The 18,034-nt window shown below is 39.6% G+C and overlaps 1 protein-coding gene across 1 annotated transcript in view; it reads right to left on the minus strand.

The window, feature by feature from the left end:
- KCNQ1 (potassium voltage-gated channel subfamily Q member 1) overlaps window positions 1-18,034 on the minus strand; it is a 330,598-nt gene that overhangs the window by 83,361 nt on the left and 229,203 nt on the right. The gene's annotated exons all lie outside the window — the stretch shown is intronic.

Below are 18,034 nucleotides of genomic sequence, written 5' to 3' on the forward strand. Positions count from 1 at the left end.
CAGGAAGGCCTCACCAGTACTTTCCATCCCACTGGTGATCATGTGCATTTATCCCTCCTGTCGGTCATCATTTATCCTTAACCCAGATACTCTGCACTGACTGCCTACAAGACTCAATAAAATACCAATAATAAAGAAGCTATGTGCTTTCACTTCTTATTATCTATGCATTCACACACTAGAAGAAAAGATTAAGAGCCTGAATTGTGTGACTGACTGATCTCAACTGGACCTGAGCAAAGTCCACAGGCTGCCTTAGAGAAATTGGTGTTGTACAGTGTGCAGCTCAGTATTGGCAAAACATTTCATTATGTTACTGCCTCAGAACAGAAAAAACTGTAGCTTTTTCTAGACAAATCAAAGACTGGGGGGGCCTCCCAAAACTAATAAGAAAAAAAACCAAACCAACATCAGAAACATTCAGCTAAAGGTTGAAGATAAAAATCTCATGAGTTCTACATTTGTGTAGTTTTTATCAGGATTTTTGCCCAAGAAGAGAACAGCAATAAGAAACAGATGAAGGACAAATTATATATAAGCCAAGGTAGGGCACAGCTTCTTTAATTCCTGGCAGATAGAGGGAAAGGTAGAAAGAGGGTATCAAGAATGATACTACAGGAACTCAACATTTTAATGCAAATTCTGCTAAAGGCAGATCAAAGGCCTTTTTCCCCTTCAACTTGGAAAAGTCATGTCTTTCAAACATAGCAGAAACTCTATTCTGATGAGAAATAATAATTGTATTACAGTTATTGTATATGTGAATTCAGAGTGCTTCTCTAATACCATTATATGTGCTTTATTGAGACAAGTTGTATCATTGCAGAGCCAGAATCCCTTGCCTCTTCCCTCCCAGGGAACTCCTCCTAGCAAGGCATTTACAACATAGGATCAATGTAATTAATTTCATTCATTTCCCAAGGCTGTTCTGACTAGAACAGTTTTGATATTCATATAGACACTAAATTTGCAACCTGAGACGTAGGTAGATACATTACTGCTGAATAAACATCACTCAAGTGCAAAGAAAAACAGGATGAATTCTAGAACTGGGCCAGAATTCCCTGCTATAAATACGTATATTAACTGTGTGTATATCTAAGAAACTGCTGACACAGCACTGTGGAAAGCACTGCTAGAGGGCTTTCTGCTGCTGCCAACAATGTCATCATAAATCAGAAGGATTCTCAGGAGCAACTCTGTGGTTAACCTGCATGAGGATACTGAACAACAGCCCATTGTTGCCAGAAAAGGACTCTTTGACACCGCTTGGCATCACCTCACACACTTAGTGAACAAGACTTTATACCTATTTCTTGCTTAGCTTAAGCAGAGAACAAAAAAAAGTAATTAGTATTCCATAAAAATCACAACAAAACAGGCACCACTCAATATCAGGAAAACCCAGTGCTCTCACCCCAATGCTGAGCACTTGTCCAGCCCATTTGTTTAAAGACAAATATTTGAACAGCTTTGTATCAGATGTACCTTTAGAAAACCAGAAACTGAGAGGGGGAAGAGCACAAGAAATGCTTACTTCTGGAAAAGTTTCATTGCAAGAACGACCATCTATGGAGATCCCTGCAAAGATCCAGCTCACAATGGAGCTGCCTGTAACATGAGAAAAAGCAGAAAATTGCCAGGACCTCACAGAGACACCCGGCAATTGCTGCTCCCCACTGCACACTGCGGCAGGATTGGGTTCACCCCACCTTCTCTGCAGAAGCTGCCTTGAGGGTAAAGACTTTCTCAGCTGCCTGGAAAGGGCTGTTAGTGCTATGGTTCAACATAGCTAAGATTACATGAAATTAATGCAGGCCTCAGCCTCATGGTTTCACCAAAAACAAGGTCCCACAAATACTCCAGAAATACTGAGGCATTCATAAGTTTTCTAAATTAACCATAATTGCTTTGTTTCTGCTCAGGTACAGTTTTCTAATGTTTTTTTCTAATGTTTCTCAACATGAGGTTTTCTAATGTTTTAAAGCTACATACTGAAAGTGGCAAAGTTTAGACTGCTGTGCTGGGGGAGTTAACTTGCTGATATTTAAGGATGGACTTACACACATTGAGACAATTTGCAAACTTCCCTAAACTGTGTGGAAAGATGGTCAAAATCAGATGCCTAACATTTTCTTTTCTTCTTGATGGAATTTATTCTGTAAATTACTGCAAGAGAAAAGAATCAAAGAGCATGCTACTGGAAAGGCAACAGTGTACCAACAGATAAATGAGCAAAGCAAACAAATGATGCATTTCCTCACTAATTTGATGGAATCAGGAAAACAAGATTATAAAAACACAAAGCTTCACTACTGCATCTGTCATAATGCTGTTAAGTTTGCTGTTTCTTGAACTCAGTATTTCTAAGAGTCTGCTTCTTTTCTTCCTGTCTTTTTTTTTTTTCTGCCTGAGAGCTTTAGAATGAGTATGATTTACTAATTGTATAGTGACACCTTCAGCATCAGGAAACATGGTGAATCCTGTTTGCAGGAACGGCTATTTAAGATCCCTAATTCTCAGACTCAAGGTGCATTGGTGCATTTGCCCCCAGAACAACAATGCACCAAGATATTTTGCATGAGATACCACTCTCCATGGGTATGCATGTGAGCAGCCAAAGCACACAGGACTCACTGGGAAGGAAATGAAGACATAAGTAGCTCTCACCTCCTCTGATTTCCCGAGAGCCAGAAAACTTCATAAGGATTATCAGACTTGTAGGAATTTTTTTGCTGTTTAGTATTTTCTGAAGCTTTGTTTTGTTTTCTCAAGGGTGGTTATTTTGGCCCTCTGAGGGTTTTTATGAATTTTGCCTGCTCAACACTGTCTTGAGACAACTCACTGCTGGGATCTTAAAGACCCCAAACTGATTTCATTGTTGAAAGAGCCATTCACCCTGCAGCCTTCACGTACCTTGCCTGGTTACCTTCTGACTGAGTACAGATCTCTCTTTATACAGGAAACTTGAGACTCCATGGCCCTGTTCCAGGGACTAAACAAAAAGAGGTTGTAAACTTTAACCAATCTGCCTCCCTACAACTAGCTAGAGAGACTAATTTTCTGAAATCAAATCCTCTTGCCTAGAAACAAAACACACTTTTGGAACAGCTTTGGGTCCACTGGCTACCATGAACCACAACCAAGCTGTCCTCCTCTTCTTGCCTCTGGAAACCAAGGATAACTTCAGAAAGTCTTTGACAGCAGCAGTCAAACCTGAGTGATTAGGGAAAGCATCAGCACCAGCAATCACAGGAAATACATAAATCTAAGGTTAAAAGGAAGAAGAGAAAAAATGGGTGCAAAATACTATGGTAACATTCCTATGGTAGGGAAAAGCCCTTTCATCAGAGTTGAGAAATAAAAAATCACTGACCAAATTGGAACACTTTTGATCACAACCATTTTTCAATATTGTGTTTAAGAGTAGTTGGCTACTGATGCCTAGGAAATAGTTAGAGATTGCCAAAAAAATCCATGCACAGAAAGTTCTCATTTGCAATAATCCAATACTACTGTGGTGGATCTCTAGCAAAAAATCTTCTAATAACAGCTCACTCATTCTCTTTTTTTTACTTTGTATTCAGAAGTTATTCTTCCTCAGTTGTTCATCCTTAATAGCATAGGTAGGCAGCATTTACCAATTTCATACAACGAACAGAAAACAGGAACAGAAAGGTCCCTCCCTCGTGGTTACTTTGCAGTTGAAGTTGGGTCTTCTGTTTGTACTTGAATGGAGCCCCATCCATGCTTATCCATTTCATGCTATTATCATGAGGTTAATTACATCATTATCCTAAATTACAGATTGTTTGAGAACCTTATTGAACTCTACTCTTCCTGTTTTCATAGAGATTAGCAAGGGTAGGTTTAGCTTTTCAGGCGCTCAGTGTCCTCACTGTGAAAAGCTGCTGCCTCTTCAGCCCTGTACAGGCAATACGGCATCAAATTCCTTTTCAGAGCAGAGGTAGGGGCTGACTTCTCAGTGATGCTGAGCCCCCACAGTGCCTGACACCACCTTTGAAAACCAGGCTACTGGGACATGAAGTGGGGAGTAACAGAACTAGATCTTCCCCCTTTACTTTTGCTTCTTTGAACAGCACAAAAAATGGAAACCAACAGAATAAACATTAGACAATTCTCTCAGACTAAGTCAGCTCATCAGAGCACATGCATGGCTTTTCAGGTGTTTCACAGAAGGATTTAATTTATTTCTCACTGTCCTTAGTAACCCAGTCACTTTAGAATACTACCAGAGAACCAAAATCATGGTAGAAAAAAATCACTAACAAAACACCTGGACAGCCTTGCCAAAAAAGCCTCAAAACATTTCCCACAATCATAAAGTTTCTTTTCCCTTTTTTTCTTTCCCCAGTAACTTTCTTTGTTCTTAAACATCTATAGCTGTTGGAAGGAATACTATCAATCTAAAAACAAAGAATGTGTTTGTTGTTGTGTTTTTCTTTTGAAAAAAAAATTCTTATATACTCAGTGGAGCTTTTTGATTCTGTGCCCAGATACCAACATTACAAAACATAAGACAAAATTATAGGTACACAGCATGCCAAGAAAATCAACTCAGCGTGGCTTGCCCAGGCTCTTTGAAAGAAGGCATGCACACTGTGTCACTATTATGATTTAAAATAGCTGGGTCTCCAGAGCCAGCACACTACTGTAGCCCAGCTCAAGGTGCCTGCAGATGCCTGTAGCAGCAAGCCAAGTGATTAGCTTCAGCAGTGCCCTGAAAGCACCACTGTGATTCCTGCTCAGTGTGTATCTCGAAGCTTCATTTGAGTACAAAACAAACCTCCAAAGAAATGAAAGCAAGCTTGGGAGGGGGGAGGAAATAAACCGAGTCTTTTACACTAAAGCTCATTATTATTTACTAGGGAGTGCAAATTTCTTGGGTCCAATGGAGAGGGGGATTTTCTACAGCAAAGGAGAAGAAAATGGCGTTTCTCATTGTAGGACTTCTGCTTCTTTTGGGTATAAAATGGGTAACAGAAGCTTACAATTCCCTGAGCTCAAGGTTTGCTAGAGGCAAGCAAGAGTCTGTACATACATGCACATGCACCTCCCTGCCAAAGAGAGCCCTCTCAAATGCTTTCTATGTTAACTTCTCCCTTCTGCATCACTAAGAATCGGGACAACGCCCAGGAAGATTCTGGATGTGCTCTGACACTTCCCCAGACAAATTTTTTTGAAACTGGAAAGGATATTTTTCTTTGTTGGCATCAGTTGTTGGGTTTTTTTACAATGCCCTCCAGCTGCTCTGGTATCCAGGTTGGAATCAAGGTTCAAGCTGCTGCTAGTTCACAGATGTCACAGGGTCCAATACACCCGGTGTTCACCAGCACAGAGAGGAGACACACTCTGGCCCCAGCTCCCTCAGCCTCCTGTGAGGCTGAAGGAGGGAAGATCCCCATTCCATAACTTATTGCCTGATAATTGCCAGCTCAACTTAGCTAAAAAAATTTCATCCTTAATTAAACCTCTAATTAAGCCAGTCTCTGCCCTTACCTTCATACCACCTTCAATTTGTGTTAACTCTTTTAGATAATTTCAAAGAGATATCTAGCTGTCCCTTAAACTAATGTATACCATATTCTTCCAGGATCTTCCTTGATGCTTTGCTGACTAAAATATTGGTCCTGTTCCTACACTTTTCCACCCATATTCTAAAAGGAAAGTATTTCTGAGTGTGGCCAGTATGCACCTATTCTGCAGGCATCCCTTAAGTTATTTAAAAGACTCACTTTTATTGTGAATTAATAATAGCCTTCAAGAATTTTTTACTAGGAGGAATCTCAATCCCTGTCTTTTCCAAGGTTAGCAAGAGCTTCCCCTAGAAGAAACAGTGATCAAAACATCACACCAAATGTTTGAAATAGTACCGTATATACAGAGATTATATTCTTCTGGACTTACATTTAACCCAATTTACCTGTAATAACTCATCTTGGTAACCGGTTTCCTGTCCCCCCTACCCTCAGTACAATCCCACTAGAAAAATGAATGAATTCACATTTTTCTACAATAGTTTCTGAAGCTCTCTCCTTTTTTTTTTTTGAGTTCTCCTAGCTCTCTACTAGTAATTTATCTAGCATAGAAAATACTTGTTTCATTACTGCTGTATTTACATTGTTTTTATTTCATGTTTAAAAGCCTAGGAATCTATAACACACAAATCTTCTGCTCTACTGTTTCATTGTTTGCCATCGATAATATCCAAAATCCCAGCACCACTGGAAATCAGAATAGTCCCACCCACACACATGAAAAGGCTGGAGCTCTGAAAGCTTTCAGCCCACATGAGCATCCCAGTTTTTACACAGGAGCTGGACCCGAGACATTTGAAGATGTCTTTTTAAGGTTACAATACAGGTCAAAGCTTGGGGGGAAACACAGGGCAGCTGGAGAGAAAAATTAACTTGAATTATTATCAAGTGAGGGCTGGATTAATTCCATTACATTATGATGATTCTGCACTGCAAAGAGGCCATAGATTCTAAAGACTTCAACTCCCTAAGTGCATCTCTGTGTCTCTGAAGACAGAACAATTAAATTTTTTCTGAAGTTTGTCTGCTGCACTTATGAAGTTAACCCTTATTTGCTTCAGTTATTAATCAGCACAAGCCTCTCTCAGGAAGCGTGTATGGAGAGTACAGATGAGGAACTTCACTGCATTAAAATCTGCATCAGTTGTTTTTAGGACTTTGTTTCACAGTATAATTTACACTCCTCTAACATGTAGCTCTTCAAAATACATAAATGTAGCAGTCACTGATAGATCTAATGAATTTGTTTGTGTCCTAATTTAATTATACCTTCAGTTATGCCATACAGAAATACTGACCTTCTAAAGGCTGTGGCTTTCCTACTCTTATCTCACAGCCCTTCCACTGGCAGTAGAAAAAAAGGAGCCATCAAAATACTGAAGCACTGCACTTGGTCAGTTTTTATTAAAGCAGCCACCTCAGGACTGACTAGGGACAAAAATTGGAGGAAAAAGGAAATTATTTGCTTGGTCTTAGGCAAGAGACTATGCAGCAGTTCAGTCTCTCTTCATTTACCACAACCACTCATGACCAAAAAAACCCACCCCAAACCACCAACAAAAGTAGTTCTCATTTTGTTTCAGGTCTGGTGTGATGTTCTTTAACTGATTTTTCACTGAAATTGTCCAGCCAGTGCAGAGAAAACAAAATGAAGGTGACCTTGTTTGTAGGAATCACTGTCCTTTTCATTCTCGAGGGTAGCACCACTAACTGATAATCGTCCTCCTCCCCTTTCTCTATTCAAAGGAAATTACTTTCCACTAGCTTTTTTGCTAGCTGCTATGAGATTCATAAATTCCTCTGCACAGAGATTTCAGAAGGCTTGGATTCAAAACCCGCTTTGTCAACAGCTATCTTGGAGCAGCTTTAGAATGACCCATTGATTGTGAGCACTGTGTCAAGTCAGCTACAGTCAGAACTATGCTGCAAGGACAGCAGCACCAGAGCTGCCCATGCTAAGTCCAGACACAGCTGCATGTTTGCAGAGCATCATGCCCACAGCAGTAAGCCACGTGTGCGTGCAATGCCACCCAAATGCTGCCTGATGGATCCCTGGGCCCCAGGCCAACGTGCCTGCAGGGCATTGTGTTAACCAAAAGAGTGTGAACTCTGGGCTACAGTAGAAACTGCAGTTCTTTTGCATATGGGAAAAGGTGCTGTGCTCCTCCCCATCCACTTCTGATATCAAAATTCTGCTGAGAGATTATGGAGAAATCTCTTTGGGACTGGCTGGTTGACTTCAAAGTTTGGCCAAAATTCCTTTCTGCAACACGGAGCAAACACAGAGGAAGAGGATCTGTGATTATGGCTCAGACAGCCTCTTTTTGAGAAGAAGCAAAAACTTTCCCTTGACCATTTTGTTTCTAAGGTGTTCTGCTGTAAAACTCCTCTGCTTGAAGCTCTCTAGAAACTTGGATAGAAGCAGCACAAAGGCTTCCTTCAGTACCTTGACAACCACAGCATGTACTCATAGACACTGGTGGCACAACTGGAAAGTTTCCAGACAACTTCAGCTATGATGAAGCAAGGACCCCATCTCCATTCAACTTGATATTTTGAATGTATTTTACTCTTGGGGTTTTTGTTTTGATTGCCTCATTGGGCAGGATTATCCTACATGATGGCCAAGTCAAGTCAGATGTTTCTGTTGCCAGCATTATGTGGAGTGGCAAAACTGGTGTTTACACATCCCTCTACCCTGGGACAGATAGGCTGTGATAATCAGAGACAAAGAACTTTCAAAAGAATCTGCCCCAAGTGCAAGTGAACAGGAGGAAAATCATACACGAGTGGTGGCTGCATTATGAAATGATAAAGCAGAAAAAGGACGGCCCAGGCAGGGCAAAGAGCCAAAGCACACTGGGACTGGCAGACATGTACAAACACAGACAGAGATGTAGATGTAACTCCTATTGTCAACATATATTTTTATAGGGATAATTTTAGAATACTTAACAAGACTGTACATATTTTCAGTTTGGAAACACAATCTATTTGTTCACTCTTTTTCTATGACTGCACAAAGGGCAGTATTTATTAGGTGAAGTGCCTGACAAAGCCTTTAGTGCTGTTAATCACACCAGCTTCCTTGATATATTAAGGCTATTAGGACTTAACTAGATAAAGATGCACATGTTACTAAGTGAATCACCTTCTATCTGTCTAATGGAAACCAAGTGTTGATTTAAGTGGAGTCATCTGTTTAAAAAAGAAATTGAAATAAACCCAAGATTAACAGATGTCACAGAAGGGTCAATGGTGAGCAATGTTGGATCCAAGGCTTTTAAAATAGAAACTTATATGAATATTTTAACTCACTAGAATATTGCTCTCTGCTTGACTGTGAAAATACAGCATTTAATATAATTTGTTTAGCTTTCAAAACTACATGCATAATTATCTATATGTATGACAGTTTCTGTGTCATTTAAGCATGTTCAGTCCTCTCCACCCCTAGGTTCCTGGGCTACAAAATGATGTTAGTAGATTAATTTCTAGATGATTTAAAATGCACTGTCTAAAACAGTCCCAGTACATTTATATTGGCTGGGTTGGTGTGGTTTATGTGTTTATATATGCTGTTCTCAAGTACTGGATGGTTTTAGTATTAATGGGATATGATTATGTTGAACCCTGCACTGGCCAATATAACTACTCAAAACGAGATGGGTGTTTAAACACAACAACAAAAAGGAATGCTGATTTGTGGTTAAGTCCCAGACATGGCTTAAGTTGAATTCCTGGCTCTGCCACAGATGCCACTGTGATACTTCAGGCAAGTCACTTCCTGCACCTTAGCTGTAAAGGAGGGAAACAATATTTTTCTTCCTTCCCTTCTCTATTTTGTGTGCTTAACCTGTCAGAGCAGGAGCTTTCATGCCATGATGGAAATAACAAAGTTGCCACAGAGGTCTATCCAAAGGGAGGCAGCTGATCAGACTGTTACACCCATGGCATGCAAGGTCAATCAGACTGCGCCAGCTGGAGCTGCTGGATGGAACCACCAAGTGACGGAGCATCATTTAGTTTGGGACAGAAAGAGAGCCTTTGACAAGGGTTCACAGCCCTGTGCAAACTGCTGAAACAGTGGGATACTTAAAAACATGTAAATTGTTGTTGTAATCAACAACAGTGGGTAGGACACAAGAACAGAGATGGATTTGAGAAAACTGTATTTGTCCTCTTGGTTGCCTGAGCTCTAGGAGTGGTAGGTGTATTTTGAACCATGTGCTCATATTCTCTTTTCCATGACTGCCTATTTTTCTTATCTTCCCTCTGACTCCCCTAGCCCTAAGTAGGAGTCAGACAGTAAAGGCTTCTTCTCCTATTTCTCTTCCTGGACCAGTTTTGGTTTGCAATTTTTAGCTGAGGGTGGGGAGGGGTGGGGGGAACAGAAGGAGCAGATAGGGTGTCAGAAGCTATGGACATTGTGTAAGAAAGGGAGTATACCTCCCTTTTCTCTGAATCTTTTCCAAGAGCTGAATAGATTCCAACCCTGAAAAGACTGCAGCCTGAATAGAGTCCTTTCAGTTCCATCCACTTTCCCTCCCTGATACTCAACTGCAAATGAAAATAAAGTATTTTAATGCCAGCAAGATGACTCCAAAAACAGATCTTTGACAAGGAACAATTTCAACTTTGATACATCCAATTTCAGTATAGGTCCATCCTACTGTATCAATTTGCCATTTATGTTGGACTGTGTTTTGGTCACTCATCTGCAACACACATACCAACCCAGGAAAAGCAGAGATGATCTTATGGTCATTTTTTCCCCTTTAACCTATAAGACAGACAAATAAAAGTTGTCTGTGTAGCATGCTGTGCACATGTGCTGTTCACTTAAATGCCTTTTCTCTAATCAGCTCTACAGGGTAGTCCATACAACTGTTCCACATTCTCCCTTGGCATATGCACCATGCATTTCCATTCCACATCAAATGTAAACACTCTCTGCACAAGAATGATGGAGGCTGCGTTTCAAATCTTGCTTGGGTTTATCTTTGAATGTCAGACAAAACAGGCTTTATGTGGTCTGATAAAAGATTGAGTCATCCCCATTTGCAGACCTTACATCCACTTGCATACCTACTCAAATATAAACACCACCAGCAGATTCCCAAAACAGCAACTAATCTGAAGATTGTTTAAAAGATTATTAACTGGCAAGGGATTATTTAATTCCTCCAATTTCCCCCCTTCCCCAAATTCCTAGATTTTATAGGATATATTGCATGTTAGCTAAAATTCCTCTGGGATTTCCACTCTTAATAAGCAAGCAGACATCTGTGGGGATCATAAGCACACAGCCATTGCCAGTGTGAAGAATTTTTTATATATATATATATATATATGTGTGTGTGTGTGCATGTGTGTCTGTATACGTATGTATATGTGTATGTATATATATGTAACTCTTTGAATTTGTAAAGGTTTACACTCTGTCCTCAGCATTAGCAAGCACTATGCTTCCCAACTGCTGTCTGCATCCAAAAGTGCTAGGAATTTGCAGTAAAATCTATCAAAACTCACTTAAACAGGAATTGTTCTCTTTCGGAGTATTTTTTTTTCTTTTTTACTCTTCATAAAATCTGTAGAGGAGTATCACAGACAAATCATGCAAATGAGTCACCAGAGCTTAATTAGTCATTGCTTTTGAGTACTAGCATAGCCTCTGTGTACTAGCTTGAACTACCTTCAGCCAGTCTTGAGAGTAAAGATCATGTTTTGTATAGCTTAATTTCATTTTTCAGTGCTGAGGAAGTGTACACTCTCATTTCCAGCAAATAAGCTGATAAGGTGCAGTTCTCTCACTATCTGTAGCTATTTATGCTCAGTACGATTTATTTTTTTATATATATAATCAGATTTACTCTGATCCAAGAGCTGATGCATTAGAAACAGACCACAAAACACAAGTGTTTGTAACACTGCTCTGGAGGCCAGGTAACTATACCTAAGCTGCTACACCTAGAAACTCTCCTACAGGTTATAGAAAGCACTTAACATAGCTTATACTAAACCATTTCAAAATTTATGCAAAAAATTGACTGGTTTGAATTTGTGCAGTGATAGGATCTAATGATCTTCACAGAGATAAAATTGGTGCTAACAAACAGATGCAAGTGAAGGCCACTCCAAAGACCTTGAGGTCTTTAAGGTATGGCTCTGCCAGCCCTCCCAGGAGCAGGGTGCTGCTCACACAGCCTTTGTAAACAGATCAGATCCAAGACACAGCACAGCAGTGTTCCATGAGGCAGTGTGGGGGACCAGATCCAGCAGCAAGCAGCTGTGTATAAAAAGTTAGGATAAAAAGGGTATCCTGAACAAATTTCTTTGCCCCAGTCTTGTTTCTAGTGCAAAGCTTGTAGCAGAGTCTTAAAAATAAAAGCATAAGAAAATACATATGCATAAAATCATAGTTTTCCTTTTTTTTTTTTTTTACCAACTCATCCCTGACTATTGTTTAAAGTATTTGCTAAACTGGAGTTTATGTACAGACATCCTGTTTAATAATCTTCAAGTGAGTCTTTCTCCATGGCTTTGCCTAATCTCTCAGTTTGTTTCTATTCTAGCTACTGAAGCTTCTGGCAGCAGTGAATCCAGCAAGCAATTATTTTTTTGTTTTTATTTTTTACCGTGTAAAAATTTAATTTTTTACCATGCCTGATGATTTTAATTTACTGTAGCTGGCAAGACGGGAAGCATAGGACACTGGACACAGAAATCTGTAGTTTTCCATTGTTTACCTACTGAAATATTATCAGATTGGTAAGAGAAAAGCTATTAAAACTGTAAGGCTGCCTAATGACCCAGGCTGTTGAAGGATGTGCTTAGTTGTAGTCCAATTTATAGAAAATGGGCATCCTCATCACAAAGTTCAGCATGGAAATTGCTTCCGTATGCTTGTACTTCAGCATCTGGAAAAAGACTAAGGATTAAATTAATAGGGATACTTAATCTTCCATATGCCTCAATATTCCTCCACATCCCCCAGGTTATTACTTCTGCATTATTGCAAGAACTACGAACAAGATGAATAACTGCTTGCTGGTGTTCGTTTTGATTTTTATTGATTTCCGGTATCTTTTAAAACTCCCAGCCAAACCCACAGCTTTTAGTTCCATTTCTCAGTTTTGGGAAGGCAAATCCTCACACAGCTATTGCAGAAGCTGACAATATTTAATACCTGAAATGCCTAGTGCATGCTCAGCCTGTAAAGCGCTGAATATTTCCATGCCAGACACTTTCTGAAGCCATCTCTCCAAGTGATGGTTTTAACCTTGCTTTCCAGCACTGGCCAGAAAGTTGGGTTGTTTGTCAGTCTTTGGTCATCAATATCTATTCAATTAAATTCAATCAATTAGTTCATTACTATCCAATTAAAAAGAAGTAGAAAGCCAAAATGTGCAACAAGGGCAACATAAGTCAAGGCTATTCTTGTATTTGCACTAATTGTTCTGCTACGCAAGGAAGCATGGTAACTGTTCCCAGGCTACAGAATGACATTAAAACAGAGGAAAAACCTACCAAGGTTTGATCCTCTGTTAGATAATGCAGTTGTTTCACATGAAACAGCAAAACTGGCTGCACATGAAGAATTATTTTAGGTGAACAAGCTGTCAACATGAAACTTGGTACTTTTGAACTCAGGATGATGTAGATGGTATAATACTTTTCTAAGTAAGAGGTCAAACTATCTAATTTGCGCTCGTTGGGTTGTAAGAATGAAGCTTTAAATAATGAGACATAAATAAGTACAGATCTATATTTTCATTTATGACAGAAATGCTGTCATAAAAGTAACATATCCATGATGCTGAGCAAAACTATGTCACAACAACCAAAAGAAGTACTCTCAAAGGTATACAACTTTAATAAAGCTTAATGCTTCTGCCTAACCATGATGAAGGAAAACTAAAATGTTGGCTCCTCGGGTCAAAGGAATAACCTATCGCCTTTAAATCTCTGCAGCATGTTCTAAACTTTTCTGCATTGAATGGGCTGAGAGTTCATTATCAGAAATGGCATTATTAGGATCTGCCTTATGATACACTAAAAAAGTGGATTTATTCACATTACAGTAAGATTCCTCTGCAATGCATAACCCAAGTTCACACATTTTTAAGCAAATCAACAAGATCAATAAATCAGATTTGAAACCTTTTGCAATGGGGAACTGTTAGTTGATTAGAAAGCAAGAGTGGAAAAGAGCAAGAATGAAGTCACAAACTAGACCTAGACTTGTCAATGGTCATTTAGTTCCTTGGAGCTGCCTTCAACATGGTCTCAGTCAAGCTGGTTTCTAACACATGTATGTATAAAATCAATACTAAACTGAAAAAATGACAGGAAATTATTTATCTAGAAGAAAATGTCATACCATGTACATAAATGTTGTAAGATACAGCGTTCATCACTTTTTGAAAGCCACCTTAAACAAGCCTTTGCACTTATTTCCCTTTAAATCTTACATAGTCAGCACTCACCGCAAAAAAAGTATCAAATATTTATTATATCCTTACAATTTCACTGGCCTCTATATGTTTAGCAATCACAGACATGGTAGATGGAAGACAGGAAACCAAATCAACATAACCAGGACTCAAAAGGCCTATGAGAAGTACACTGCCTTCCAGCTTTGGCTTCCAAGATCAGTTCAAATTTCTACTAGTCAACTCAACAAGCACAGCAGCACCTATTTTAGGGTAGATGTTTTCATGTGATAGATGAGTTTTTAATTGATTTTAAAAGCAGTGCTTTCTGCTTTCCAAGTAAATCTGAGAAAATGCAATGATGTCTATGTTGCCCTTTGGGTTAGTACTGGTTAGAATATAAGGGTTCACCTTCTCAGCTAGAAGCATGCAAAATGTGTAAAAGCTTGGAATGAATATTGTCTTACAGAGCTGTTTGAGTCACATTAAAAGGTATTACATGTCTCACTGTCACCACATATCTCCTGTACAAATGGAAATCTCCATTTAAATCTCTACAATACAAAGTTTTGCAACAGATAACATAACTCCTAATGTTTCATGCAACTGAAAAAGACTATTACAAGGTTTTAATTATGACCTTGGCAATCCTGGTATTAATACTGTACTTACTGTCAGATACAGGAACAATTCTGAGTATATAAGAAGGGATGCCCAGAAAACTGCCTTGGATTGCAAACATTCTTGAAAGGCAAACTTTAAAGGGTTCAAGTCATTGCAGAAGATTAAGTTTTATTTTCAAAACAAATTAACAGAAAGAGAGGATAATGTCTACTGCTCAGAATGGTTTTAAATTTTTTTTGTAAATCTGGGTTGTGTTATTCTACTCTGGGAGGTCCACAGGCAGGACTTACAGACACCTGGGGCAGTCTGGTCTGCAAGGACAACAGGGAGAGTCCAGGGACTGACCACTTTTAGCCTTCACTGCATATTCTAGATGATTTTGTGCAGTGCTCATATTTGAGACTGAATTTCCTTCGGGCAGCCAAAGCAGCAAGCCTGGCTGATCACCTGAGAAGTGCAAACTGCGCCTGTTATAGCTAAATTAATGGCTGGCCAAAGGCTGAAAAAGAACAGATTAATGTGAAAATTAAAAAGCTAGCATTGCAGTCATTTATAGCCAAGCTAAAATTAGTGCAGTGAAAGGAAAATAGGAGCTGCAGGACACAGAATTTCCCAAGTGTGCTGTGGGCTTGCTCCTGGCTGGAGCTGCTGGGCACACCCAGAATTAAGCCCCTGGCAGGCAGCGCTTGCGGCATGAGGATGAAGAGTGCTGTGTGAGGAGGAAGGGCACTGTGCACACACAGCTGGGCCCATCTGGAAAAACTGTTTTTGATTTTGAGCTTGGTAGCAAGCCAGCTGTGGCCAGGTTCCTTGAGGGTAGGCTGAATAGTCACTCACAGATGTTTCAAGGATGAAAAGAGAAGGCTGGTCACCGCAAATAAATTGATTTGCTGCTGCAATCCTGCTCAACCACATTCCCTGAGGTATCTGCACGCATGCTCTTGGACCACTGGCACTTGGCAGAGGGTGTGAGCCCCTCTGGGTGCTGCACTCCTGCTGGTACATTCCCACTGGATCACTGGGCAGCCTCTGCACCCAGCACACCAGGACACCTTTAGGAGAGCACAGCACTTGCCACCCTCAGCTTTGTAAGCAAAAGAGACCAACATCAAAGTCAAAATATGCCGTGATTATGTGCTGGATTTCTTTTCACAAAGGCCTACCAGGCTGTGCAGTCTCTAGTCACATTCACAAAACCACCTTTTCAGGGTCTTGCCAAAATTACAGCATTCAGCAGGAAGGAATCTGCAGGAAGGTTCTTGCAAGTGTGATTCATCCCTTTGGCTTTTGTACGAAACGATCTTTCGGTCCAGGACCACAAACTGCGTATATCACAAGGTCAAAGTTTCAGTGCACAAGAAACTCTATCCCTTAAATGAGCATACTCCTAAATTTACAGCAGAAAACACAACATTTTGCTGATGTCAATACTTGAAAATTCAGTTTTTTGCCATAAAGGATCATAATTCCTGTCAATACACTGCTGTTTAAGCTTTTTATTTTAAAATGTCCCTTTTAGGTGCCATCCCCTCTGTAGTGCTGGCTGTACATAGCCCTCCTCTGACTTACAGGAGATTTTTCAAATGCACAAGAGGTATTTAGATGCTGACACTAGCCTGCAGCACTGAAAATATCTCCTCCTGAAGTCCAAGACTGAAAACTAATTCACAAACCAAATGGGATGAAAATGTTTAAAATATTTTGTCACCTTAAAAACCACCTGATATCCTTAACAGAGTGTTCAGCTCAGGAAGGATTCAACTGTATGTTGAAAGCATACCAAGCACCATGTACTTTATGGGAAAGAGAGGGGGCCAATCTCTGAGAGCAAAAATACCAAAAAATTAGCTTTGGCCACCATCTAGAGCTGCAGCAAAAATGTCATTCTAGCATTGCCTGTGTGTTTTTATGTTAACCACTGTTTGCTGAGTCCAACTGAAATTCTCTATTTTTAGCCTTTCAGCTACTTTCAGATAAAATTCCTGCAGATAGGACTAGCTGTATAGGGCAGATAACATACAACTCTGAAACCACAGATGACCTCATGCAACTGCAAAGAAAGAAGGGTCTGTTACTTAAAACAAGGTTAAAATTTAACCCAGCTATACTAAAATTATACAGGGAGTGTTTTACAGTCCCATTACAAGACATAAAAACCCAGTCACCATAAATTCACGGTGTACTTATTTGTAAGGATGTAAAAAAGAGTAATTAATAACTCCCAAACAGCTTATCTCTGAGCCAGTACAACACCAAGGCTTTCCCAGACTCGCTGGAGATTTTACAAATAGCACTGAGAAGCTGCTTTAGCTGCCATTTGAGAATTATTTGTCCACACTGAAAAGTCATTGCTCTTTATCACAAGTCACAAGACATTTCTTAGTGTTCCACACTTTTAGTTGACATTATGGAGAGAAAATAAATAAATGTAATCCAAACTTTCTGGAAAGGGCTTCCATGTGTAAGAACACATATTAACCACAGATGTGAGGGAGCACTGCACAGTGATTCTTTTTTGGGCTAAATACACTCTCCTTTCCTCTCTTCTACTTCAACTCTTCCCCTGTGTCCCCCATATACCAAAAGACACTGGTTTCCTTTAAAACACCATTATTTCCAGGAAAGTGAAGTGCAGTTCTGAGTACTGTAATTCAAGTTTATTAAAGTAATTCAGGAGAAGTGTGTAAGGAACAGGCATGTCACAAGTGAATCAATGCAGATCAGGCTGCTGGGTTGTAGTCCTTGGGATGTATTGCTCACACCTCTTTTAGTTTGCAGAATATTTGCTGATACTTCTTCAGAACAAAACCTTCATGATGTTACCAAATACTTCCAGTAGAGGAAGAAACACTCTGAAAGCTTTTTTCCTCAGGAAAAAGTTTCAGTCTTAATAACTAAAGAACAGATACTAAGGTCAGATACATGAGTGAAATAACTCTAAAGTAAAGAAATGCTTTCACTACCTCACCAAATCACTCTAAGAGATCAGTAGAAGATTAAAACTATTCTTCTTAACTCTTCCTTTCTTTCCTACATACCAGCATAGGAAAACCTGTATTTTCTAACAATGACACAACCTCTACCATGACAATGAACCTCTACCTGTCATCTATTTTCTCAAGCAGAGCCAGCATTGAAATAAAGGCTTACAACGCACTTAACTGTTGTAATTATAGAACAAGTCTGATTTTTTTGGATTCATGTCACTTGGAAGGAGAAACTCCACTTATCATAAGGAATGAAAACCAGGACGGAACAAGGTTTGCTATTTCCCTCTCTAAGGAATTGTAGGTGGACTTATGTAAACAACAGAGCAAAGATCAAAGGCAAATCTTGGGGACCATAATATACTGAGTTATTAAAGGAACAGAGCCTTTTATCTATTGTGGAGCAAGGAAGTAAAGCACTGAGACATAT

Source organism: Geospiza fortis, unplaced genomic scaffold (assembly GCF_000277835.1).
Source record: "Geospiza fortis unplaced genomic scaffold, GeoFor_1.0 scaffold524, whole genome shotgun sequence".
NCBI lineage: Eukaryota > Metazoa > Chordata > Aves > Passeriformes > Thraupidae > Geospiza > Geospiza fortis.